The sequence below is a fragment of the Scomber japonicus genome, chromosome 5 (genome assembly GCF_027409825.1).
Source record: "Scomber japonicus isolate fScoJap1 chromosome 5, fScoJap1.pri, whole genome shotgun sequence".
Classification (NCBI taxonomy): Eukaryota; Metazoa; Chordata; class Actinopteri; order Scombriformes; family Scombridae; genus Scomber; species Scomber japonicus.
Genome location: NC_070582.1, coordinates 18,560,804 through 18,587,943, shown reverse-complemented (window position 1 = coordinate 18,587,943; position 27,140 = coordinate 18,560,804). Strand labels below are relative to the sequence as shown.

Genomic DNA, 27,140 nt, shown 5'->3' with positions numbered 1-27,140 from the left:
TCAAACACTTCTAATCATTCTTCTGTTGTATTCAAGCCCCTCTGTTAGGGTACAAAGCAAACCTATACAATGGAAATGTATTACAGACCTCAATTATCAAAAGACTTGAATTTGCTATTTAATGGTGCTCATACCATCAGTTTTAAAATATGTTCTCCACAAACAGTCATAGCATAAACTGAACAATACAAACTGTCAAAACACTTTTAAAAGTGATTTTCTACTGGTATTTATCCTCCTCCAGTGTAACTTGCTTTGTCTTTTTATCTCTCATTTTAATTAATCGTGATGGCCCCTTCCATCTTACTTTATGGAAAATTTCTGCAGATGAGTAAAAAATCCAGGTATTAACAACTCTGACAGCTATAAATAACATTTGGGGTTTTATGCCATGTTTTTGAGTTGATCATCATGCTCGCTGTGAATTATTTCTGCACATTTGTTCAACGTCTGTGATGGTTTACTGTGTATGTAGGGTAACCCTTTACATGTAAGATACAGAGCATACTGTGGGTATGCACAAGCCGTACAGCCAGCGGAAGAAAAACATGTTTTTAATGTATGTTTACTCTATACACCTCAAACTTTCAAAGTTCTCCATTTTCCATGGACCCATTCCAGCAAACATAAACAGTGAATAACTTTGTGAAGCCATCACTTTAGTGAAAGACACAGGAGAAGTGGTACCAGTAAACTTTCTTGTAATCATACAACAACTCTAAATATTTAATTCTGCTTCATTCTTTCCTCATAAAATAACATGCGTGCTCAGAAATGATGCCAACGTTTTAACCCTAACAATGCAATGTGTTGGTAATAATACAGTTTAATTAATTGTTTCGTAGCCTGGAACGTACACTACCTGAACCAAGTCCTGTGTTTGAAATTACTCCATTTTCATCTGTCAAGAACACTCGACCATAGAGATCTGCCCTTAAGCACTTTAGCACTTGCCCTTCTTGTTCACAGTTTAAGAGGCTCATGGAAACCTTGTCAACTTCACTTGTAAACCCAGAGTTTTTGATGAAAGCAGAAAGCCTCCTTGTATGTTGGAAGGTGGCAGCAGCAGAACACTACATCAACAGGCACAATAATAGATGTACTGTTACAGTAGATTTTTATCACTTCATTTAAAAGAAACCAAACCAAACATCACACGATTAGTAACCAGTGTCTTGCTTGTAGCTGTACATGTAGAATTTGGGTAAAGTCCCCAAAGTTGTTCTATGAACTTTCGGCACTGTGTGGTCACACAGGGTAGGTAACAAACCGCAGCTTGTGCTGGAGCTGTGTTTGCAGCGTACATCATGAACTCAATGGGTGGTGAGACTCAGTTCACTGAACTAAATGAAAATGAAAGAACTACACAACACAATTAGAAGTGATTTTTTATTTTTTTGATATAATTGTAATGCATCACTAGAAATTTAAATTCATAACTTGTGTATTTCATATTGTTTTAATGTTTGTGCTCAGTTAAGTATTTTTCACATTTATACATTTGCAAAATTATCTCACCAAACTAGCAGTTTCATTGAAAGACAGTTTGATGCATGATTGTTCACATTTAGTATTGGGCTAAAAAAGGTAGATGAGACAAGTTATTATCATGTCTTAATGTAAAACTCTACTCAGCACAGTGCTTTACTTGTCGACGCAGAGATATGCCACTCATGCACATCAGACAAATGATTTATGTGTCAAATTCTCTGGCAAATGAATGCTTATAATCTCTACTCTTTTTGGGGTCACATTCAATCAGCAAAAATCGTCAGTCATATTATTTTCATGCTTGACAGATATGTCACAGTTATTTGTTAAAACCACAAACTAGCACCTTTCATTTATACAGCTGTCCCCACTTCCTGTGTTAGTTAAGCCACAGACACCCATCCCTCAGCGATAAACATATGCCCCTTGTCAAAACAGTTTAGAGTAAGCGCTGATAGTATAGATGGCATTTAGTAAGAAATATACAGTACAGTACAGTTTATACAGTATATTCTTAGATTATGATTCATTAAATAGTCATTAGTCATTAAATAGTATTCAATTACTGACTATGGAGCATTCCATAAGTTATAATCACCTATCTGTTATATTCCTGTTTTATATTTGAGAACAACATAGTTCATTTATTTTCAAGTGAAATTCCAAATGTAGGAAAACTGGCACAATCCTATTGCCGTTAGATTGTATAAGTGGTTTACCACTTTAACAAAGGTATTATATTCTGTCTCACAGCAAATATGCTAATGTCTTCACAGCTGCTACACTTCAGATAAAGCGTGTTATTCACACATAGAATAAGACATGTGCTTCAGTTCTGTAATCAAAGTATTTGTGCAAGTAGTGCTGCTGTTGAGAAGTAAAAACAAAGCCACACACTTAAGCCAGGCACCCCTTTCTCTGAACTGACTGAAGCTGTCCGCAACAAAGACATGATAGTTACAGGACGATAAGATAAGCTTTCTTTCCATCCAGCAGCATCGTTCCATGCCAGTGCTTTGTTTAACAATAGTTTGGCATTCAAATTTGAATTGTATTCTGCTATAGATTTAGAAGGCTTAAACTTGTGTTTATCCTTACCCAAACCTTGGCCTAATTTGAAGCATATGCAGAAAACAAATCTACTATTGTTTTGCCCCTAATGCCTCTTCTCTCCTTTCTATTCAATGTCAAAATCAAAGATTACGGAGAGCTTCGGAGGTGATATTGCCATTCTTTGCTTAGACAATGGCCCTCTAAACCAATAACTGTGTTTTGTGTGCTGACAGCATGTACATTCCATCATAATTGCAGTTTTAGCAGTATTGTGACAGGAAGATATGTTGCCAGTTGCCCTGCAATCAAGCTTTAGCTTCTAAAACATGGATCAGCAACTGTCTGCCAAACATATCCAAAAAGATGTTGAGTGGTTTTTCTGTATCCCTGTACCCTGAAAACCAAAACACACACTCTCTCACACACACACAGAAAGATAACACTGCCAAGGACAAACTGCAAACGATGAGAGGATGGTGCAGCTCCTTGTCCTTAGCACACTGTGCTTCTGCCTTGTACCCTATGCTACCTTGGTGTAAACCAGAGGAAAAGCTGCAAGACCACTCACTTAGAGTCAGAGAGTTAATTTTGCTTACTGTAGAGGGATAGGAAAACCTAGGGAAACAAATCTTTCACTTGTTTCTTTAACAACGTGTAAAATGTGTGACATCTCTTGTGGAAGAAGAATAATACCAAAAGACTCTTTTTTGCAGTTACTGTATGAAACATTAAAACATTAAATGTTTTTATATTAGTTTACATAATGTAAAATCTGAGATGCACGTTTAATGTCCAAATAGTAAATAATGTTTCAGACTCATTTTTCCAACATCCCAATAAGAAAAGCTTGTAAATATGGCACTTTCTGTACAGTCAGTGCACTTTGAGGAGGATGCTGAGTGCACAGGAAATGTATCCCTTCTGTTTAAAGCTGAAATGATTTTCTTAGGTTTAAGACCTGACCAGAACATTAAGTTAACCCAGAGCATCACGAATATGGTTCATATACAATACCAATATCAAATGGGCTTTTTTTGACTGTGAATGTGAATGAGAGGCTAAATGTCTGCCTGTGGTTCTCTGACCTTTTTGGCTCCTCTTCTGACTTGGTTCAGGTAAGTGCTGGATGTGTGATGCAGTGGTATCAATAATGTAAGAAAGGCAACCCCCCTCCCTCTGATGGCTATGTGGGTCAGAGGAGGCTCTCGGTGGATACATGAGATTGATGAAGAGCACCGGGGAGAGGTTCGGAGCACCTACCTCACAGCGGCACAACCAAGGCTGCTCCCCCTGCACTTGTTCCGTGGCCCCCCTCCTGAGCAGCACCGCCTGGCGCTCTTTAAATGACCTTCAAATTAGCCTTATTTTTCAGGGCTCCAAACCCTTCAGGGACCTTCTTGGACGGATGGTGGGTCTTGTTCTCACTCCTCCCCTGTTTTTTTTTTTGTTATCCTCCTGTTGACTACCATGAATTAGAAAACAGCAGAAGAGTAGAGTTGTGTAGCAAAGGTGACTGATTTTCTCTCCTGTTGTGTCTCTGATGTAATCAGACAATTGAGCTGTATTTTTTGATTATGCAATTGCACACACACACATACACATACATAAACCCCTTCATTACACCCACACTTTCAAATAATTAATTTGCCACACATCCTAATTTCAGCAAACCCATGTAGTGTTTTTTGGGGGGGGTTTGTGTGTATATGATGGTGTATGGGAGTCACAGTGGCAGCCTTCTTCCACTACATCACCGAACAACACTGTTGAGCCATCCATCCATCACTACAGCTGTGGTTTATGTACACACAGCAGGTCATGCTGGTCCTCTGTCCAGGCATGATGCAGAGCTCTTGATTATCCATTTGCATTAAGAGAAACACCTCACTCTAATGGAACTAAATGACTCAGATGGCTGCAATTTGTAAGGCTATGCGTTGCTTTTGGATGGAATGGCGATCTGTAAGGCTTTGATTGATGAGCTTTTTCAGTCATTTTCAGGACAATTTGCTCACAATTTAGATTTAGACAGATTCACTAATCTCATCTCTCAACACCTGTGACAAAATGTGGAGGACAAAGAAGCTCCTCACAAACTCACCTCACCTATCAACAAAAATTTGCAGCAAATATAGAAACAATCATGTGCACTCACTCAGGCTGCTAAACTGTTAGTTGATGCTTAGCTAATATTTAAAACGTACCTCTTAGCTGTGTGCACAGTGTAGCATAACAGCCTTAAAGGTGACCTCCTACAGGACAGGCATATGTTGCACCCTTTTGGGAAAAGCTTTGACTTTTGTTTCGGTTTTATTACACTGGGGTGACGCCTTATTCTCAAGAAGACAATACACCTCCACACAGTACTGGCATTATATATGTTATGTGCAAGTAGCAATTTGTCATGGAAAGCTTTTTAAACTCTTCTTTTTTTCACCAACATTTTGAAGAATACTGTATGGAAATGTTTAACTTGTGTAAAGATAATGTAGTGTCTATACAACAATTACGCCCTCATCACATACCTGTATTAAAACATCTTTTTCACGATAAATATCACTGATAAAGGTAAATAGCCACAAAATTAGGATCAAAATTTGAAGCTGTCTTTTTTCTCTTCAGGTTCACCCAGCTTTCTCATGACAGTCTGCCAAACATTTGGAGCTAATTCTCCAGCTATCGTGATGGAAAATCGGCAGACGGGATTGTAACTCATTGCTCAGGCAGTGAGAGAGTTAGAGCAAACATCAAGGGGAATCAAGTTGGAAAACATAATAAGTCATCGTGTTAGCTGTGGAGTGAAAGAGATGGTGTGAAAATAGACAAGAGGACAACCAGAGGTTGGGCATGACTGATGGCTGGTAGGATGGGGGCTTGTTGCTCCAGAAGGGCAAACCAGGCCTGATTGATTGGCTAGTATTTCAGAGAGGCCCCCATGCCCATGTGCTTGCGATGCTGGAATGTTTTGGTAGCATTTGGTAGGAGTAAAGACAAATAATGAAAAGCAGCCAATGTGAGATGAAAAATCACTGAGGGTGAATTAGGAGAATGAGGGAGTAGCCATGCTGGTATTAATATTATTAAAGCAGAATGAATACTGTTCAGCTCCTGAATGCTACCATATTTTGTCAGTCTTTAATTTCAAGGAGAAATGAGCAGATGTTTCATGAGTAAAACTCAGTCTATTTCAAATCGGGTTAGTCTGTTTGGCTACTTTTATGTATGTAATTCAGATATTGTAAATTGATTATATATTTTCAATAGAGGCGAGCAGTAAAAAGAAAATGAATACATCTCAAATCATCTTTTTTATCAAGAGTTACAGCAATTTAAACAAGACAAAAAATCTTCAGCCGTGCTAGCAGCTCTGCAAAAGTGAGGCTGTTCTGTAGTTTTGCAGGTATTTGGGTATTTGGGTTATTTAAATTGATTTATTCTCAGCAGGACATGAATTTGTAGCAATGTATCCAAACGTTTTTTGAGACATTTCACTCAAAACCACAAGTATTGGTACAACTTGAAGACGAGTAAGGGGATCACCATTATGAGTCATTAAGAGAATGAAAATTTAGTGCCAATCCATACTGTAGAAGTATTTAACTAGTTAAGTAAAACTTTGACCGACCCACTGGTGGTGCTGGAGGATAAGTCAGGATCACCAGTCATTAGGATTCTTCCTCTAGACATCACATATGTCTGTACTATATGGCTATCCAATGACTGTGGAAACTTTTCACTAAAAACATACATATCAACCTCATCTGATTGTACTGTAGATAAAAAGTCAGTATAAATTGCATCATGAATCTGTATAAATGTTCATGGCAATCCATCCAGTATTTGTTGAGATATTTCAGTCAGAACCGAAGTGGTTTACCAACACCTACAGCCCGACATTGCCATCCTTACAGAAAAAGAAATAAAGCTACATATGGAGAGAAACACTAACCTTTACATTCCTCCCAACTGATTAATTTTCTTTAGCAGCACTCCTTCATTATGGTGTTACAGAGAGAGGCTCATTGTACTTTGAGGGTTTTACTGCATTAAACTTCATATCTAATCTCCCCAGTCTCTCCTGACTAGTGCATGGCTCAGTTCCATGAACTACAACAGAAAGAAACACTTACTTTTGGAATGTGCTTCACTGAAAAGCTTTTCTTCATCTGGATAGTGGGATTGCTGTTTCCTGGCTGTCTAATATCTATCCAGAGAGGTTATTACAGAGAGAGGGATATCATGGTGCATTATCCACAGCCATATAAAACAATCATGGAAATGTACTGAGCACTTTGTAAGAACATGACCAGCTGTTTGGCGCTTTTAAAGGAGGACAGAGGATACATGCTGCTTCCACGTTGCGCTTTTCCTCTGCTTTTGCCTCTTTGAACCCACTTCAAACATTAGTCAATGTGTGTCTAGTGTCATGCCAGCCATGTGGATGGCATATGCTAACATTGCAACTGGGCTGGCTGGTTATAGGTGTGTGTGGTGACCAGTAGCTCGTGGCTAAGTCCCTGAGAAGTAACTTTGATGTGAGGTGGTGAAGAGGTGATGACTAAGGTAAACGTGTATATGGAAACAATTCAGACGAAAGCAGTGTACAACAGTAGCCACATGAAAGGCCCCTTTGTGGGGCTTTGCTACCTTACAGATGGTCAGCTTCCCTCGTCCATTAAATAATAACAGTTCCTCGATCTCTCACTGGGCCAGATGTTCTGAAGCTGAATGATGCTAAATGGAAACAAATCAGCCAGGCTTTACTCTTTAATTGAGTGCTGGAGTGTTTATTTTCTTTAGACTGTCATTAAAGACTCCAAAAATTGAAAAAAAACCTAAACTCTGAGGGCAGATTAGCCCATTTAGCACCTCTAGACAGCATTTTCCACATGAGACAAGTCTTAAGTGCAGTTCTGCTGGTGGTAAGACTTCCACACGGGACTGGCCGCATCTTTAGTCACTCCTTATTTCTGCCCTGTGATTTTGCACTTAAAGGCACCCCTTGTAAAAGCAGTAGTCGCAGGGAGGTCGCCCTGACATCTTTATCATAATTGCCCTAAATACCCCCATTAGAGAAGCTAGCCAGTATCCTCAATAACACTAGTCATCCCTGGTAGCGCTGGTGCATCTAATTGCCTAGGCCTTTTTTGAAAGATTGCCTGACATCAGCACGGCTCCCTATGGGCTGGCCCTCTTCATTCTCTGCCCAGCAAAGCATATCGTTATCGCAGCCAGCAAAGAGACCCGGCCTCTCTGCTCCTGGATAATTAACTGTCTGGCTTAACTGCATAATGGAAAAAGGAACATTGGAGGTATGGTAGTTATTCAAGCAGGCCTTGGAGAGAAGAAGTATAAGACAATACCAGGGTCATCCATGCTCGCCATTTTTCAGTGGGATGGGTGATAATGTAGAGGGATAGGAAGTCATATTGGAGGCAGAGACTGGATATAGAGGATTGGTTTCATATGATAATTAGGCCCATATGCTAATTGCTGAGGAAGCTTGATGAATCTCCACTCCAGTGCTGGAAATCCTATCAGCTGTCCCCAACGTATCCCACTTCAAAGATTCGCACCATCTTTACATAGCACTGAATTTGCTCTGTCTCTATATGCTTCACAACAACAACAGGCCCTATCATTGTGTACCCCACCTATGGAAAAAAAACAGAGGAAACAAGAACAGCAAGGGGAAGTAAAGGGGTGTCTGCAGTTGTTTGACACTTACAAGTCTTAGTGAAATGCATGCTGCACATCCTTGTGAGTGTGTGTGCGCAAGTGTAATTAGAACACGGTAGGCATGTGTTTGTCTTTGTGTTGTTGTATGGTGGAGGTATCAAGGACAAGTGCATTAATGAGCACCTGGAGAGGAACAGCTTGTGTCTCCTGGTTAGTGTGACCGCGAGCAGGGCGCAGACTCCTTCACTGACTCATATGACGTGACTGATGGAGGGGGAGGTTTCTGTCAGATCTGGGGCACTCCCAGGAGCTGCAGTTTGTCTCGGCTGACAACAACGCTCACCAAAGGGCCCCCCGTCCCACACATCAGCTGGATAGTTGAGAGAGGATGTTGTCCTTCCCTCTGTACTTAAAGTCATATTGTTATTCCTCTCTTAAATTCTTATATCTTCTCTTAAACATGCATCTCTTTCAGTATTATTTATATCGGTTGCATGTTCATGACATGGATGGAGATAAAACAAATTAATCAACACTTTTAGATCAAAAATTTAATGAACAAGGACTACTATCAACATTTTGGCTTACATGATAAAATTTGGTGGCTGCAAAACAGCTGGATGTCTATAAACTGATCTATTGACACAGATGTTTGCTCTGTATTCTAAATCATCAACATTTGAAATACTTTTTGTTTTAATCAAGTCAGGCAGTCAAAGTCAAACCATATCATCATGATATCTTTGGTCAAATAAGGATGAAATAAAATATCTCCCAAATGTCATATAGATATTTTGTGAATGGCAAAAGAACAAAGAGGTAGAGTCATATACTCAGTTACATATGGATTGAACAGGATGCATATGAGACCAGAGATATGAAAGAAAGCAGCTGGAATTTAGAGTTTGGCATTGCTTGAAAGTGTGCTGAGATACTGAGTCCAGCCCATAACAAAAAAAAGAAAAAAGAAAAAAGAGAGCATGCAGTCATCTATGCCACTTTACAATCATAACACTGTGTTTGTGCTGTGACATTGATAATAGCAGTCTTATTAGATTGGCTCTGTGGTTTTACATGGCAGTACTAATAGAATTACATCTGAACTGCTAATAGCATTACATTCATTCAAGTATCTCACACCCTTTTCAATGCACGAAACAACAGTGTCATGTCTTGCACCTTTACTCACTAACAAAAATGATAGAATATGTGCATCAGGACAAGCATCCATAGGTATAAAGTGATATTGATAGCATTAGCCTGAATTTGCTACAGTGCAAGTATGAATGAATGACCTACTCATATACAGTACAGCACTTACTAGTGCTACAACTATCTCTCATTCAAGTTGTTTGGTGAATGGCAAGATACTGATGCTTAAAAGTTCATGCCTGACCTTGGAAGCAACAGCTGACAGCAAATGATCACTATAAAGATCACATGCTGGGTTGAAACCTTCCAAACAGCTACTAAATGATATTTGTTGTTAAGGTTAAGGGTTAGGGGTTAAGGGTTAGGGTTAGGGTTAATTCACAACCATTTTTTGTGTTCACCAAACTGAAGTTTTACAAGTTTCTAGTCACTGATGGGTTTTCCAGGTTCCAGTCTGCTGGTGACAGAGCTGTGGATTTTATAGATACAATGGCCCTCAACAGCCTTAAGCACATGATACTCATTACAGTAGAGCATCTCTTCAACTATTAGGAAAAAAATGAAGCTTGGAAAATTGGAGCAGCATACCACACAGTCTTTCTATTCTCTGTTACTTCTTATTGCCTGCTTCTAGTGTACATTATTCAGCACATTTGCCTTTGGTGAGCTAAAACACTGAAATAGGAAGAAAAGGTTCAAGGTGTGGAGATTATGCTCTGAGACAGCCTTTGAACTAAGTTCTCCATCCAGTCAGACTTACTTAGAAGTTGAACCTACTACCACCATTCTGAACACTAAGAATGTTCACAGACTTGATAAGGTTATCGATACAGTCCTCCCAGCAGTTTCTCTATTGAAAATCCCCAGCCGAGCCCGAGGGGACATTCGTGCCTGTGTTGCAGCTGCCCATGTTTACCATCCTCCACCTCAGGCTCTTTCCGCTGAGAGAGAGATGCTGGCTAGGGTGCAACTCTGCAAATCCCACCTGGATGTGGCATTTGTAATAAACAACCTAAGGGCATGGCTGCCACCCTTTCTCTTTTCACTCCCAGCGCTCCTCTTCAAGCCCCTTCAACACTGTTCACAAGCTCCCCAGCAGCCTCTAATTTGTCTCTTGATTAATGCCGTATAAATTGCGGTGTGTTGTTTTTTATGTCACTCCATGGGTAACACGTGACATGGCTGTTTCACCGCATGCGTCTGCACTCTCTGTCTCTCTCTCTTTCACACACACATGCACACTCACTCTTCATCACAGTGATAGCACATGAGGGAGAAGATATAGTTATTCAGGGAATTATCTGCCTCATTGGTGCCATATCTCATCCCGTGCTTTTGTGCCAAATGGCCATGTTTCCATGGAGCCTGCCTGTGTTTACTGTGACGTGCCATGGCAGGGCCCTTTCTGGTACAGAGGGACTTAGCGCACAGCAGTGGAGGGTATTTCAGTCCCCGTCTGGAGTTTTGGGGCTTACTTCCCCATCTCTCCCCTCTCCTCCCACCTGCTCTCCTCTCTGTTTCTTCACTGGGTGCCTGTGTGGCTGTGTGCTGGTGCTCCTGGCCTTGTTCTTAGACAGACAAGGCTAATTGAAAGGGAAGGCTGCTCTCTGCTGATCAGCTCTGACAGCAGTGTCTTGCCAGAGGTGGGTGTGCCACCCCATGCTGAGAGTTTTCACAGCAAAATAACAGTGCTGTTGTGAAAAACACAGACCGTGCCACGATTACACGGGCAACTTGCCAAAGGAGCCAGATGAATTTTGCGGACAGAAGAAAGAGGGGAAACCCACTTTGTCTGCTTTACGACTTCAGGGAGGAGAGCTGTGCCAGCGTTTAGTGAAAACTCTAACAGGCGTTCTCTCATTTCATTCAGGGTTAAATGAAACCACATCTTTTTTTTTTAAAACAATGCTACAATGAATGGTCATGTTTGATCACAGATGTACAGTCTGTCATTTGTGTTGCTTTCCAATGTTACAGAAAAAATGGAACTGTTCATCTGTAATATTCAGTGAATAACTTGCCCCCTTGTCGTCAGAACTCCACTGAAGTTAGAACAAAAAATAAACATACTAGAAGTTTAATCTCAGCCTCGGGATTACAGGAATAAAAAATGATTTCTCTTTGGTGAAAAGACTAATATTTACCTTATAAATGCCAGCCAGCTACATGTTTTTGGCCATGTATTTGTGGAGCTGTAATGAGATGAAGGCCAAGGGCAGAACTATTGTGTAGTGTATTAGAAAACCGATAATAATATATATTAACTTAGTACTGTTCCTGTGAATCCGAGTTTGATTGTCTCATTCCAACATATCATTTTCATTTGCTCCAGGTTGTCAGATAAACAGCACCTCTTTTAAACTTTTCTGTGCTCTCTCACTCCGCTTGCAGGTCCTTCCCACTGCCCGTATCCGAGGTGCCACAATCCAGTGTGACTTGATGCACCAGGACAGGCTGGGACCCCTCAGCAGACCCACAGTGGACAGCTGTGATTACTGCTGACAATAATTTATGGTCCCCTCTGATTGAAAACATGAGAGCTGGAGATAGAAGGGCTGGTGCAGAGTCAAGGCACCACCTTAAGATATAAAACTGAGGCCGCAGCTGCTGTCAGAGGCAGGACTCCTGCCAAGCTCTGCAGGCCTTCTGCCCATCCAGACAAACACTCATTTTGCTCTCTTTTCTCTTCCATTATATTTTCCTTTCTCCTTTTCTTTGCCTGGTCTAAGTCCAGTCTTCCTCAACATTGTTTCTTTTATCATTTCTATCTTGCTCATACCTCTGTTCTTCTCTATTTTTAAGCTTTAGTATAAATGTCCATCTTAGCAAAAATGTAATATGTAGCAATGCTGTTTGTAATAAATGTGAAATCAAAGAGGAACAAAGATTTATCCACCCTGGCTGATCAAGAGTCTCTACAGTGAATGTTTCCAACCCTGAGATTACCATGCTAATCCTAACAATAGCACTGTGCAGCTGGTTTGAACAACTATCTGCACCATTGTTTATGTTGTTATCCCTGCTGGATTGTACTCACGAGGAGAAACCATTTTTGTGGAATTGCAATTACTATTCCAATGACATATCCAGGGATGAAGATCCTTTCCTCTGAAATTATGTTCTATTTACAAAGAGGCCTTGGACTAAAGTGAAGGGGTAGCAAAGCTCTTGCGGATATGAAACCGAAATTTGAAAAAAACCCTAGATTGAATTGAGAAAGATTTAAATGGAATCAGATGGGATGAAATCTGAAACACACTTGACCAAAAGGATTTGCTTCTAAAACATTTGATCACAAATTAGATTTGGGCAGAATTTAGTATACGCTCATATGTAAAGTAATGCAATCTTATACACATTTAGAAAAAAAATCATTATACATTTAAAGCACTTTAAAGCTACCACACCCTGGTAATATTTATATCAATTGGAAATGTATTGGAATTTTGTTTACCAACTGCAACAATATACTGTTATGTATGTGAAGGGACTTTGTGTGCATAAATATTGTGTGCTATATATGTCGAGTTTCACCAATGGCTAAGTGCTATTTTTGTCCGAGTGAGTTCTAGTAAAGGCTTGTTCAACATACAGTATTCCTCTGACTCTCTACAAGTGTGTTGGCTACCTGTCTGTTTAAATAGCACCTCAATCTAAGGACGGAAAAAGTTTCCTCTCAGAGCACAATGGTTTGCAACAGCCTCCAAGTTATGTCAACAAGAGAGGGACTGGAATGCCCCCAAAGTCAAGGCGTGCTACTTTGTTGGTGTCCAAAAAAATTAAAAAGCCTTGATTCTCATGATTAACAAAACAAAGGATAAACATGTATGGAGAAATACAACAATATCCTATCAATGAATATAACAAAGTGAAATTAAACAACCAACAAACCAAGTTGGAGCCTTGTGATAGAATGGCAACATGTTTAGTGTATTGTGTACCTTCGTCCAGTGTGTGCTCAGTTGCTTCAGCCCCTCACTACCCTGAACAGGAAAGGCTGGTATAGAAAATGGATAGATTAAGGATACCAAGTATAGAGCATTGCCCTTGAAAAGTGGGAAACACTCACACACAGAATCCCACCATCATCATAATACAAAAGGTTAAAATAAAATCAACATCATTATGAGGCAAGGACATATGGCCTCAAACTGAATGTTTCCTGGGTTGTTTGCCCCCATTCGTTGGGTGTGTTGGGTGTGATACCAATACCAATCTATGATGAGAACAGAGTGGTGACATATCTAAACAGTGCTATCTGCACATCATGAAGCCCACATCACACTGTTTAATATGTTGTGTGTTTCAATTCTGCTGTTATTGCTCTCTATGAGCCACTATATCTGCTGCACCAATGCTTTGCAACAGGACGATCAATACAGTACCATTGGCACTTTTGAACAATGTCTTGCTATGATTTGACAAAACTGAGCGTGACCCGCACTGATGGATCTCTGGAGAGTGGGAGGAAACCGTATTAACCCAGATGAACACAGGAACTCTAAACTGAAGGGAGCGGGATTGAGAACCAATCCAAGGACTTTCTTGATAGCGCCAGTTTATGACCTCAGACAAATAAAAAATAGTCATTATCAAGAATCCTTGGAGCTCAAAAATAAATAAGACATTCTCCACTGTTAAAAGCAACTATTTTATTCATACATTTTTAAGAAAGTTTTTTTCTCAGATTTTTTGCAAGTTTCTTTTTTTCTCATGTTTGGCTTATTGATACTCTGGGAATGAGAGGCTGAATTCTGATTGTTTGTTTTTAAGATATGCTATACAAAAGCATAAAATAAAACAGTTATATGAATACTGAATATTTTTCATACAATCAGTAATCAATTACTTGAAAAGAAAATAGCATTGGTGTTCTTTCAAACAGAATCCACTTTGAATTTGGAGTCATTTTATGACCTGTTTACACAGTCTTTCTAATATGATTATGCTGTGTTATAAATCATTACATGCACAGTTTCTTTGTGGTGTGGGTCAATCTTTGCACCTTACATGTCTGAAGATTGCTTTTTCTTATTTTTTTATAATTACCGTTTGCCACTAGGTTGCAGTTATTAATCCATCCTTCTATTGTGACTGACAATAATTCTTGCACTTTGTCCCAGAGACACCACAATCATTCATCACTCTGTCACCTTTCACAGGGGAACCAGTGGTGTCCATTTATCCACTGGATAAACAATTCTGACTCTGGAGTGTATGCACATACCACAGCAGCCATTACTATGTATGATAAACTAGGAAAAAAGCAATGAAAAACACAGAGAGAAATAAACATTGGTAATTTAAACTTGTTAGAATGGTGCAAGATAACATATTAATGATATATCAAATATCCATTAGACTATTACAGAAAAAAGAAGATTCAGAAGCCAACATTATGGCAGAGTTGCAGATTTTTCATGATGGTTGTTACCGGTTTGCTTGATGTTTTTTAGCTCACAGAAGGCTGATACTATCAGCCTTGCTATCTCTTTTTCTCTCTCATCTCTTTCTCTCCCCCTCCGCCTTCCTCGTTCACATTCACTCTCTGCCACCTGCACACACTCACATACGCACACATCGATGACATAAAAAGACTGCTTTCTGATGAATAAATTTGTATATTTTAGAACCTATCCCCGTTTCAGCAAGTATTCTCCAGAGGCCCTGCCTTCTTCTCTCCCGAGTTCCCCTGCAACCCAGTGGAGTCATTAGTCTGCTTGCTGTGTTGAACTCTTTAATCATCTGTGTGTTACATAAAAAGAGGACTATTCCTCAGTGACACACAACGGCATGCTCAGCTTGGTTGGGGCTTGCTTTGATGTGTATAGGCTGTTGTGTTGTGTCTGCACTATAGGCTTCTTCAGACTCAGTTTTTCCATTTCTCTGTAGAGGTGAGATAAGATGTCAGTCTTCCTCTTGTTTCAGTAAAGACGTGGCTGCAAGTATAGTGTTTGCTACTAAATAGGAGCATCAGGCCTTTGTAGACATACTGTATGTCCTACTACAGTATGTCTACAAAGTTTCTTCGTGTGCCTATGGAGCTTGGATCACATAGATTGTTCCTGTATGATGAGTATGTTTACATCCCCTGTGTTAACCAACACTTTTCTGAAGAAACCAAAACAAAACAAAACATGTTAGCGATACAGTATATGGATATGTTGAAAATGGCATACAACAGCAGTCACTTATAAATTATTTTTCTGTGTGAATGTAAGTAAAATTTAATGTACACACACACACACACACACACACACACACACACACACACACACACACACACGCACACATACACACAATATACATATACATGCTGCATCAGTGTTCCATAGGGACAGAGGCAGGCGCCTGGTGCCATGGTATCAGGTTGCAGGTCTGTCAGACACAATGGTGAGGAGTTGCCCTGCAGCTCGGCCTGAGAGGGCAGAACAATGGAGCCGCAGCGCAGACGGAGCAGCAGAGGGCACGTCGAGCTGATCTGTCAGCCTGGCAGAGCTGCACAGGCTACTCCAGCCCCGGACCCTCTCCTCACACATACAATGGAGGGTGGGAGGTCAAGAGCACGAGGAAATGGAGGGGAATTCCCAGCATGCTGTGATAAAATGGAGCCCTCTATTTTGGTGACTGGAGGAATAGGACAGAGTTAGGCTACACCCAAAATACATCGTAACTTTCAACAATTACAGTGAAGTCATTTCAGTTGGTCAGCATACAGCTGAATATAATCAATTTAAGGGTCAGTGGTTCACACTCTTGGACCACTGCTCATTGCTTTTGCATTTAAGTAAATTACTTGTCTGGCTAACAGCTGAACTTGTACCATGAGGCCTTTTCCATGTTGTCTTCATGGTCATCAAAAATGTACAATGTGGTCATAAAATACATTTTGCAATTTAAAAAAAGTTCAATAAAATGCACTTCCTGAATTAATAATGGAATACTGTTTAGCATTTGTGGTGCACATCTAAAAACAGTAGGCAGCACAGTGTGTTGAAAAATATATAAAAAATATTTGAATCAAATCAAGCCATGACATCCAATAAAGTAGAGTGTGTCTGATCTCTTACACTTACAGGGAGCGAGAAAGGAAGAAGGATATCACTTTAGACTTGTCCTGCTCTGAGTTTATACAGCACAGCCTTTTCTCGCCTTTTATCTATTAAGCACGTACACTGCCCCAATCTGTTTAGGGGGACTTGGCGTTTAGTTGGAGCTGTGTTGAAATAGAGGTCCTGAAGACTGCTGCCCTCAGAGTGGTGACTAAAGGGGGGCTAGTGAAAGCCAGATTTTGTTAAAGCTCTTAATAAGGCACAGTGTGATATATAAGCCCGCAGGCGGCAAAGCTCTGTGTGCAAACACTTCAACCACTCCTGTGATAGGGCAATCTGTGTATGGAACAGCGGATGGCCTAACAACTCTGTTATTTCACACGCGACCCTATTTGGCCTCTCTGATATCCTTAATTTGGTAGCTGAATTTGATATAGTGCTGCAAATATTTGCTTAGGCACACATTAACTCTGTTTGCCTGGTATGTTACGATAAACAAACCGCAATGGTGTACTGAATGTAATAAATGTTAAACAGTAAGCGCAATTATATACTTCACATATCTGGCCCTCCACACTGAAAGCGTGCTTTGTGGACTTGCACTCTATTTTGACAGATCGTTATTCCCCTTCCTGACCACCTAGGGTTACATTCAAAAATTAACTGTTTATGAGATGCCTAGGGTACATGTCAAAATTTAACTCATATTTCAGTGTGAAGAAAATATAGATTTTGACGTGACAATTTCACAGTTAGGGAGCAGAGCATAGGCTACATTTAAATACAGGGAAAACTGATATTGGTTGCAGATCTGACATGCTTTAGATAGATATGCATGCCATAATTAATAAGGTTATTGTTTTAAGCTTTGCTCTGCTTCCTGCCTTGCCTCTTCATTTATTTTACTTATTTTTTTATTTTCTGCCCCCACCATTACGATATATCCAAGGCAATGGTGTATAATAACATACTAATATATATATTTAACTTTAACTATCTTTATACACATTTTTTCAAAACACAGTTACAGTGCTTTACATTTAAAAAATCATGCTTGCTAATGTGAGTTGATGGTTATATCAAATCTTTATCTCCTCTGTGAATTTAATTTTTCCACCATTACACCAAGTCTTTCAAATGCACTTTTCTTCCTGCCATAGTATCATCTATCACCCCTATTAGGCCAATAAAAACCAATAAAAATAACAAAGATGAAGTTTTAGTGTCAGAAGGTTTGGTCCACTTTGGCTATGGACATTCAGCACTCATTGCATCTAAAACTATTGTGGAGATTACAGGTACAGTAGTTAAACATTTCCCTTACCAACACACTCTTAGGTGTTTGTTTTTTGTAACGGATAGACTTACAGTTTTAATGGTATCTAGCTCTTTTTACTATGAAGGTTGAACACACTTGTAAGATGCTTTACTCTAAATGTATACAATGTAAAGCCAACCATGTTTTTTCTTAATGTTCATCCTACACTCAAAGATTAACTACTCAGCCCCCAAATAAAGACTGTCTATATTTAATTCTACTACCTCAGATTCCAACTCAGAAAGGAAGGCATGTGTGAGAGATCGGAATTAAGTGGGGCATCAGAAGTCAGCTGTATTTGGATTATAAGTCAACATGCTTTCAGCCATGCTACCTGCTGATTTAGCTGTTTCTTCGTGAGGATAGTGAATGATCTTAATCTTGTATATCCAGGTAACCTTCTCTGAAGGAGGAAGAGTGCAAGAATAGTGTAGACATTATAGTCAGGCAATGTCTAGATAAAACCAGAGCATATGAATGTAACTACTCATACATACGTTTATGATCTTTAGGCTTTATAGTTTTCTTTCTTGAGTGAATGTTAGGGATACTAACACATGACAACTATGAGTTTGTGCAGAAGAAGATGAGTGAGGGGTAACCCTGTTTTAATTGTAAGTTCATATCTTTCTGTGTGAATACACATATACCCTACTGTTTCAAAAGGCAAAGGCTGTTTCTCTTACTTCTTGATAGTTGCTGTAAAGTAAGCTTTTCTCAGGATGGTGACAGCTTGCAGCACTGGTGTGAGAGGAGGAGAAGACAAAGCACTCTGTACTCTGAGGCTGTGTGTGATTAATGACAGAGGTGTGTGTTGCAGTGGGCACCCTCGAAGCAGCTACAGATCAGTCTTCCTGTAAGACAAATCTGACACTCACCAACCCACCGTCTCACCTGCTACCCCCTCACCACCATCAAACCCTCAGCTCCTCACAGCCAAGTGCACCCAGCACGACATCACACTCATAAATCATCCTAAACAAAGCATGTTTAATCTGTGACGCGCAGGCCTGACACGCAAATTTATTACCTGTTGTAGGAAAACTGTGTGTGCCCCACTGAGTCAAGCCTCTATTTACCTTTCAGAAACCAGTAAAATATTGGAAAGACAAAGTCTGCAACAAAGGAAGTTGATGATGGCAGTGTCTTTCAGGCTGAATTCAGGAGACAAAGCCCTGCTTTACTCCACCATCCCACTGCCTTTTCATGGTGGATGACATGCTTGCACGACTTCCTCGACTGCACTTGCCAAAAAGATTTAGGGATTTTTCTCAAGCACATTTGTAAAACATGAATACCAAATTATCTCTTGTGGATTAGAGTTGGATAGCTGCTCTATGCCTGGTGTGAGTCATAACGCTTAGGGAGAACTGGGCACCTACTACCTACAATTGTGTGATAGAGAAGGTTTTTAGAAATCAGCCATGCAGTAATAGAGCATTGTGAGGGAATATGCATGTAATACTGTGCTCAGTTCAAAGGCAGCAGTGTAGTAGCAATTCACTGGATGTGATAGCAAAAACAAAAGTTACTATGAGGAAAAATGTTCAAGTCTGTTTTAAAAAAAGAGGACTACTACACATATATTTCAGCCTGGTTAATGTTAACATATCAGTTAAAAAAAGTCTACAGAAATAGGATTTGGAGCGTGGAACACTGTCTTCTCTAAATGCTGCCTGCAGGTAAACAGTGACAGTACATCCAGATATCTTTAGTCTTCTTGCTATACAGTCTGACAAAATAAATTACAGTAGCATTAGTTTGATGTGGAAACATAGCGAAAATGCCAGGGAGAACTGGCTGAAAGGCAGAAATTAAAGTGGTCTCTCCCACACATTCCCTTTGGCAGACGCTCTTGATCCTATTCGTCCTCAACGTGTCTTTATACTGTAAATGGTGGGAATGAGAAGTGATGGCACCTGCTGACTGGCTTTGGCAATGTCAGATACTCACACATACACACACATACGGAAACATGCAATCATCGCTTATGATGCAATCATCAAGTAAGAAAACCTGTGAATTACGCAACTGTGAAAAGTACAAAATGATTGTTTTGCTTCATAGAATATCAAAGTTTTCTCTCATGTAACAACAGGAATTTAGAAATGGCTCTCATTTGGAATATTTTTTTCTTCGAAGAAACTCACACAAATATGTTTGTAAGTCAATAGCACTCAAAAGTAATGGAGACACCTGACCATTCTCTTGAATGAGAAAGTGTATCCAAACCTTTAAATGGTACTGTTTGTAATTCGCTAATATCACCTAGTAACTCATGACATTGTGAATTATTTGAGTCATTCCAGGTGATTAATTAAATAATACTTGAAATTAGGGACAAAATGAATAATGGCAAGAGCAGTTTCATTCCTGACCTTGTTCAATTTTTAATGAGCTCAGTACAATGGAGACTGCATTTTATAAATCGAGCTATAGGCTTGTGTGAATATTGGACATAATTAAAGAGCTTGTGTTATTATTGGGATCTCTGTAAATCTGCAGGAGAAAAAGGGCTCCATCAAGCAGACAAGGCAGGATGGATGTTTGGGCTACTACACCTGGCAGTTAGTATGTGTTCAGCAGTGTGATACACAGAGAAGAATACATTAAAAAACCCAAGAGACTAGTAATCTCAAGAGAGATCATCATCTCATCGGAAGGACCTTTGTATGCTGCCGTTTTCTATCTCAGAAGGAACACAGATACTCCACAAAATCTACTACAGTGTCAAAGTTATATAGAAGTGAGATATAAACAAGAGAAAAACATCACATCACTCATTCCTGTCATTAAACCGGTATGACAAATACGCTGCATTGTCTTGATTTACACAAAAACATTTGACTACAGTTGACTATGAAAGCTAACTGGACACCTTCCTACTGACCCACATTCACTGGAGTTCTCATAACTGTGTGTTATCTGCTCCGCTTTCCACAGCGAGCTGATATCATTTTCATTTCAAGTGTCATTCCTTCGCATTAACAGTTGTGTGCTATTCTATGCTATTTGGAGCTGGCATGCCTTGGTTACTTTTAATTACAGTGGGTAATGAGAGAAGAGATCCAGACTGTGAGACATGGAGTATTTTTAGATCTTGATCTTGATTATCTAACACATAGCTGCGGTCTTCTCAGATACGACTTTGTTGGAAGACTTTTGTACCATCAGTATGATTAAAACTGCTGTGGATGGAGAGTTTTCGTACATTTGTAATTAATCAATCAACATATTTCTAAACACTTAATGTAACAACCCTTCAAAACTTGCTAACACCCCCCTCCCAAAAAAAAAATTTGGTTATGTAGGGAATTGACGCTATAGAGTATGTAATGAGTATCATTAGATTATCTCAAAAGTCTCAAATGTGAAACTGCTGTATGGCGTTTTTTAGCAGTGTTTATCCCCTGACTGAATATGCAGTGAAAGGAAGATTGGTGAAGGGTGTTGAGGGCTTTTCAGAGAGGCTATTTTAATGAGCCTCAGATAATGAAATGTTATTTCAGAGCTTGGCGGTCAGATCTCTGTCTCAGAAAATTGTGTGACTCAGTGGTCTGTTTGTGCTTTTCTCATTTACAGAATAAACATCTATTTCTTTCCTTGCTATCATATTGTGGATCAAACTTGACTTATATAGCCTAATAAAGCTTGCTTCATGAGACGCGTGTTTTAGGCCCCTTTTTTAATTGGAGAGAAAGAGTGTCTGGGTCTATTTGTGGTCTGGTGCAATGTTGGAAATGCCAGCTGTCGTGCATCAAAGCCCTGCTGGAACAAACCGTTATTTGACATATCCCCACAACTTGTTGAAATACATCACTTACTATGTCATACATTAAGTTTTCCTCCTTAATTTAAAAACACTAATTAAATCAAGTTTTGATAAAACACTTTAACGTATAATTCAGTCTCTTACATTTAGATACATACATTTTAAAAAGTTGGCCACTACTTAAATAATATAAATAATTAATTGTACCACTAAAAGCATAGTATCAACCATAAATAACATAAGCTTGTGATGATTTTCCTAAAACTGTTCACTGTGTTGAAGAAAATGACATATTTCCACACTTGTGTGATAGGAAGGAAAATTCCTCAACACCTTCTGGAGTTATGATTGACAGCTGTGGCTGGTCCAGAGAGCCCAGAGCCAAGCCCCATCACATAACGCATGCCCGACATGTCTATGTCCATCTGGGGTCCTACCCTTCAAACCACAGCCCCCCTTACTCTCTGCCGGCAGAGAGACCAAGGGACAAGAGGAGGAACAGGGTGTGAAGTCGGGCCTCTTAGGGCTCGAAGAGGAAGCATTCAAAGCCAGCTGGTCTGGCTTTGAGGTAAATCAATGGGCAGAGTGAAACAAAGGCAACAGACAGAAAGAGAAGAGTTGTAGACAGCAAGAGATAAAGAAAGTCAACAGGGAGAAGAAGTGGAGATTGGATCAGCAGGTTCTGTGAAGGCGTTTGTGCAGCAGCAACAACAAGCAGGTGAGAACACAGGTGTCAGGAAAGGTCTTGATTCCTTGCACATGGAAATGGATGTCAATTAACACTAATGTATTGTCAAGTTTGATTCAGGTGTTTATAATGAATCCAAGATGAGAGTTTAAATCTTATGTGATGATCTGGATTTACCACATACAATGTAGCATCATGCTCAAGTGAGACTCATTAGGATGTAAATCACTACCTTAAAGTTGGTTGTACTTTTCCTAGCAACACTGTTTTTTTGTTGCTGCCATCACTTTGGGAAGATGGGAGGGGTGTGTGTCGACACAAAGATGCTGCTCAGGGGGATGCTGAGAGCAGTTTGGATCCACACTGTTGTCAGTTGGCATCAATCTGAACTCATAAACAACTGCAACAAGGTAGAAACTTTACTGATGGAGAACAGGTGAAGACTGTTTCTAATTGTTGTTTTTTTGTCACAAGTATTGTTATACACTGAATAATAAACAGGAATGAGCAGAATAATGTGTGCATGTGTATAGCTGGAGTTGAAATCCTGACTTGTATTAGGTTATTAGAATTCAATAATACATTAATGTGAAATTAGTAAAGTTGAGGAGCGCTAATGCTAAATAGAAATATGTACATTTCTGCAGTAAAGAGCGGACTCAACTAAGAGATTCATTGAAGTGTACTGAAGTGTGTAGACTAAATATGTTGAGAGAATTGTAAACAGGGTTGCAATCATTAACATACCCTCACATGATGTTGAAGTAGTATTAGTGATAGGCCCATGTCTTAACCTGTAGATAATGAGAAAAGGGGTGAGTGCTGAGTTTCAGAAAGCCAGTTATATACAAATAATACAATAATATATTTTATTCAATAGAGTGCTTCACATGGTACTCAATGATGCTTTTACCAAGCAGAAAAACACATTACAAGCAATAGAACATCTAAAACTACATTACGTAGCAGGGGAGATTAAATCAAACATTGAAAAGGTGAGTTTTGAGTAGTTATGAATATGTTCTGGGAGACTTTTAGGAGGGGGTAGAGGCAGCAATTGACAAAACCTTGTCAACCCAGGTCAGTTGCTTTACAGAGTCTGGAGTAGCGAAAACAGTGATCAGAGTTTTCTTGCAGTTTTCATTAAGTGGCATCTCTCTAGGTTGCTGTCAAAATGAATTTGGTATAATTGTATACAAGCATGAAAACCATTAGATTAACAGATGTGATCAAAATAAATGTGCCTCTTTATTGTGAAATACAATTTGCCTGATCTCTCATTTGGTACGGTTGAATGTGCCATAATGTTGCTAAACCATTGACCGCAGAAAAAACAGTTAGCCAACAAAGAAATAACAAACATGTTGCTGTAAAACAAAAACTGTGCATTACTCTACATACTAGCTGCTATACTATGGCATAAGAAGATTGGTGAAGAGTGGTGTATAAGTGTGAAACAGATAGGAGTACTATAAATCAATCTTTACTGTAGTGAGAACGATAACAGTATCCTTTTGGTTTAGTATATTTTACATGTTTTTCTGTCTCTTTGAATGGACATGTACTGTATGTGTAATGTACACATTCATTTAATCTGGAGTCAGCTTCAACTGGCACAGATCATAAAGAACTAAATGACTCTTATACTGTTTATGTACTGTTCTGTAAAAACATGTTGTGTAATTTCTGTGTGCCATAATTGTCCTTCTGGAGCCTGAGTTTGCACACTGAAGCAAAACAGGCTGAAGCAAACTGCAGGAGGAGCCAGCCTACATTGCCTCGTGTGGCCATAAAGCACGCCCTCATATAACTTGGACTGATGCATGACTGAGAGCCAAGAGCAGGACAATGACATGTCCAACTAAATTTAATATATTTCATGCAACTATTGTTTAAATTCTACCAACATTACAGTTTACTGTAAGAAATGATGACACAAGAAGAATGTAATAAATACATTTAACTTATTATACTGTATATACTGAAGTATGGTTAGTAATAGTGCCATCAAATCACTGATTTTGTTTACACAGAAATCAATTGTCTTGCCAATTTTGAAGCACAGAAATACATCTGAGGATATTCAAAACTTAAAGAGAGTTAACCTGGTGCCAGTGCAGTGCATTTCAAATATCACCTGAGGTAATCAGTTATGTGTCTAAGAAGTCCTGTGACCTGACTGAGGAGGTAATGTGATATAGAGGCAGTCATTAAAAAGCAAAATGCCATGCCTTGGTCTAGAGACAATTAGTAGCCTAATGTGTGAAACTTCTGTGCAATTTTAATTACTCCTCTGAGCCCCCACTGACACAGTACCAGGTAGCAAGCAGTACTGGAAGAAGGATTAAAATCCTATACTTGGCAGGATACAAAATTAACTTTTTTGTCTACTTGCCAAATGGCTAGTGATTGTTCAAATTTTACCGACCACTCAACAGATTATAGTTGTTTTCTCAAACTGGTGTTCAAATCTATCGCCGACTTGCATATTTTACCATCATTAGCGACTAGTGCCAATTTTGTGGCCTGGTACTACTATCAAAAGTGAAAGTACTCATTCTGAGGGCATAATAAGTCCCTGTCAGTGTCATTTTTAATTATTAGGATATTATTAATTTTAATTATTATTTGGCTACTGATGCACTAATGTGTAACCAGCATTTTGACGTATGGTAAAGGTGGAGTTAACCTTAACCACTTAAAATCCTGTAAGATAAGCAAAACATCATTTTCCAAGATCATCTTAGAATTTGTATACATTTTAAAAAGTAAAATATTTTCATCTGAAATATGGTGGCATTAAAGTAGAGTTAGGTTTCCAATGCTGGATACTTGCACCTTTTAACATCAGTAATAGCTTTAAATTAAAACATGTAGCTCCTAAACCTGGTCATGTGCTCACTGTGTTGGGAAGTAACTAGTTGAATGCAACTATGTTATGTTATTGAATTACAACATAAATGTAACTGTAATCCGTTACAGTTACTGAGACAACATGCGCAATTGAATTACAATTACTTATGAAAATGTTGATGATGATAACAAAGGAGGTAACATCTGAAGTCAGACCTTAAAGATTTAGCTTACAAGGGTTTTTTCCTCATTTTTAAATATTTAACCTGTTACTGAATACATTTATTTCTGTTTTTAATTCTTTGAAATCAATATTTTATAGTATGTAAATAAATCATGACTGATATTCAATAGGTACATTTACCCTATAGATGTAAACAATCGTTCGAAAATTAGAAAAGTAATCAAAAAGTAATCAAATGTAATAAGTTAAACTACTTAAATTAAGTGTGCTAATTGAAATAGTTACATTACTCATTACATTTCAAATACGGTAAATAGTAATCTATAACCTGTCACATTTCCAGAGCAACCTTCCCAACCCTGCGTACCTATCCCATTTACATTTAACACATAATCGGACAATTGGGCCCGGTTTCTATCACACCTGCCTCCAGACGCCAGTAACAACAGTCCAACCACCACACCTCCTCTGATCCTGCACATACACGTGATACGCTCATATGTGAGTCAAACAGGTCCCACCTCCGTCCTCTAATTGGCTTCTTGACAGACGCTGCGGGCTCCTATTGGATGAGGGAGGTGCCACTAAAACAGAATTCCATCGCTGTTGTCTTAGAGATATGACGTCAAATATATCTAATGTAATGAAGCCCGAGTAATTTTGGGAGTAAGTAGTTGTCCAAATCTACTAAAGTTAGGCTTGTAGTTGAAGAACACAGCATGTACTGTGGCTGACTGCAGTTTTGCGGTTTTGTCAGTTATTTTTTTCCCCCTTTGCCTGTTAGTTTCTGTCAAAGTTTCCGTAAGTTTAGTCTGTTTTTACTCTGTAACAGAGCCGATTTGGAGGCTAATGTCAGGACATCCATGTATACACATAGTCTAATCAGTAAGATATGTGTTACAGTTGTATAGCTTCAGCTCTGAGGCATTTCTTTTAAGTTTCTAATATATACAGACAGTTTTCCAAGTTGTTCCTACGTTTTGTTGGACTGTGTGTGCTTGTGTGTGTCTGTGTGTGCATGTGCGTGCGTGCCTGTATGTGTGTGTGTGTGTGTGTGTGTGTGTGTGTGTGTGTGAGACAGAGAGAGAGAGAGAGAGAGATAGAGAGAGAGAGGGCGGGAGAGGGAGGCAGCTCGTCAGATAAGGGGAGGAGTCTCTCGCTGACAAGAGGGAGACTGGCTTTTCTGAGTTTGTCAGCTCCCCCTAAAATAGCAGTCAGCGTGTAAATGTGAACTGAAATTACGTTTATCCACTGGAGCAACCGATATAGAGTGTCTATATACAGCAACTGACTACGGAGTAAAGGTGAGTAACGGAAATAGAAACAATGTTGCGGGAGTGTGGCAGCGACAGCGACAGTAAGTGAGAGTAGAAAAGCGCAAGAGGGAGACGTAGAGTGGATTTGGGAGACGGGAGACATTTATCAGTATCTTTCGTCGGCGTAAATGCGGAATGTGGGATAATACACGAAAGTAAAAGCCGCGTCGTGTCAACTAACATCTGTCATGTCAAATCATCTGTCAGCTTTTCACGCCGTAAGAAAATGTCCTAGTGGTCTGTTTAAAGGGCGCCGTCAGACGCACGCTCTGTTGCTATCACTAAATTTGCGGGAAACTTTTACGCATTTCATGGTAAACAGTAAATACACCGGTGACATTTCTTAACTGTGAGCCCCTCCAGGAGGTCCCGTTTGTGAGTTTAGATTTGTAAAAAGTCTCTCGGAGTTTATCGTGGGGTCGAAAGTGTGAAATGTTTAAGCTGCACTTTGTGAAACAGGCGCATCGTTTCGGGCAAAACAGTAATCAGTGTGCGTTTAATAACATTGTTGAGCCGCCCACCATAACAACAACAGGCTACATTTCACTCTGTGACACTATCCCGGTAATAAAAGGCTCATAT

General features: G+C 39.4%; 1 protein-coding gene across 6 annotated transcripts in view; it reads left to right on the top strand.

Annotated features, from left to right (window-relative positions):
- The first annotated feature begins 26,423 nt into the window (after positions 1–26,423).
- Positions 26,424–27,140, top strand: part of mef2aa (myocyte enhancer factor 2aa) — a 60,301-nt gene continuing 59,584 nt past the window's right edge. For 5 of the 6 annotated variants that reach the window (XM_053318811.1, XM_053318808.1, XM_053318812.1 and 2 more), the window contains exon 1: positions 26,451–26,546. The gene's annotated coding sequence lies outside the window, so the exon portion shown is untranslated. Of the gene's footprint in view, positions 26,547–27,140 lie in introns of all 6 variants that reach the window. The other variant, XM_053318809.1, reaches the window with a different exon arrangement.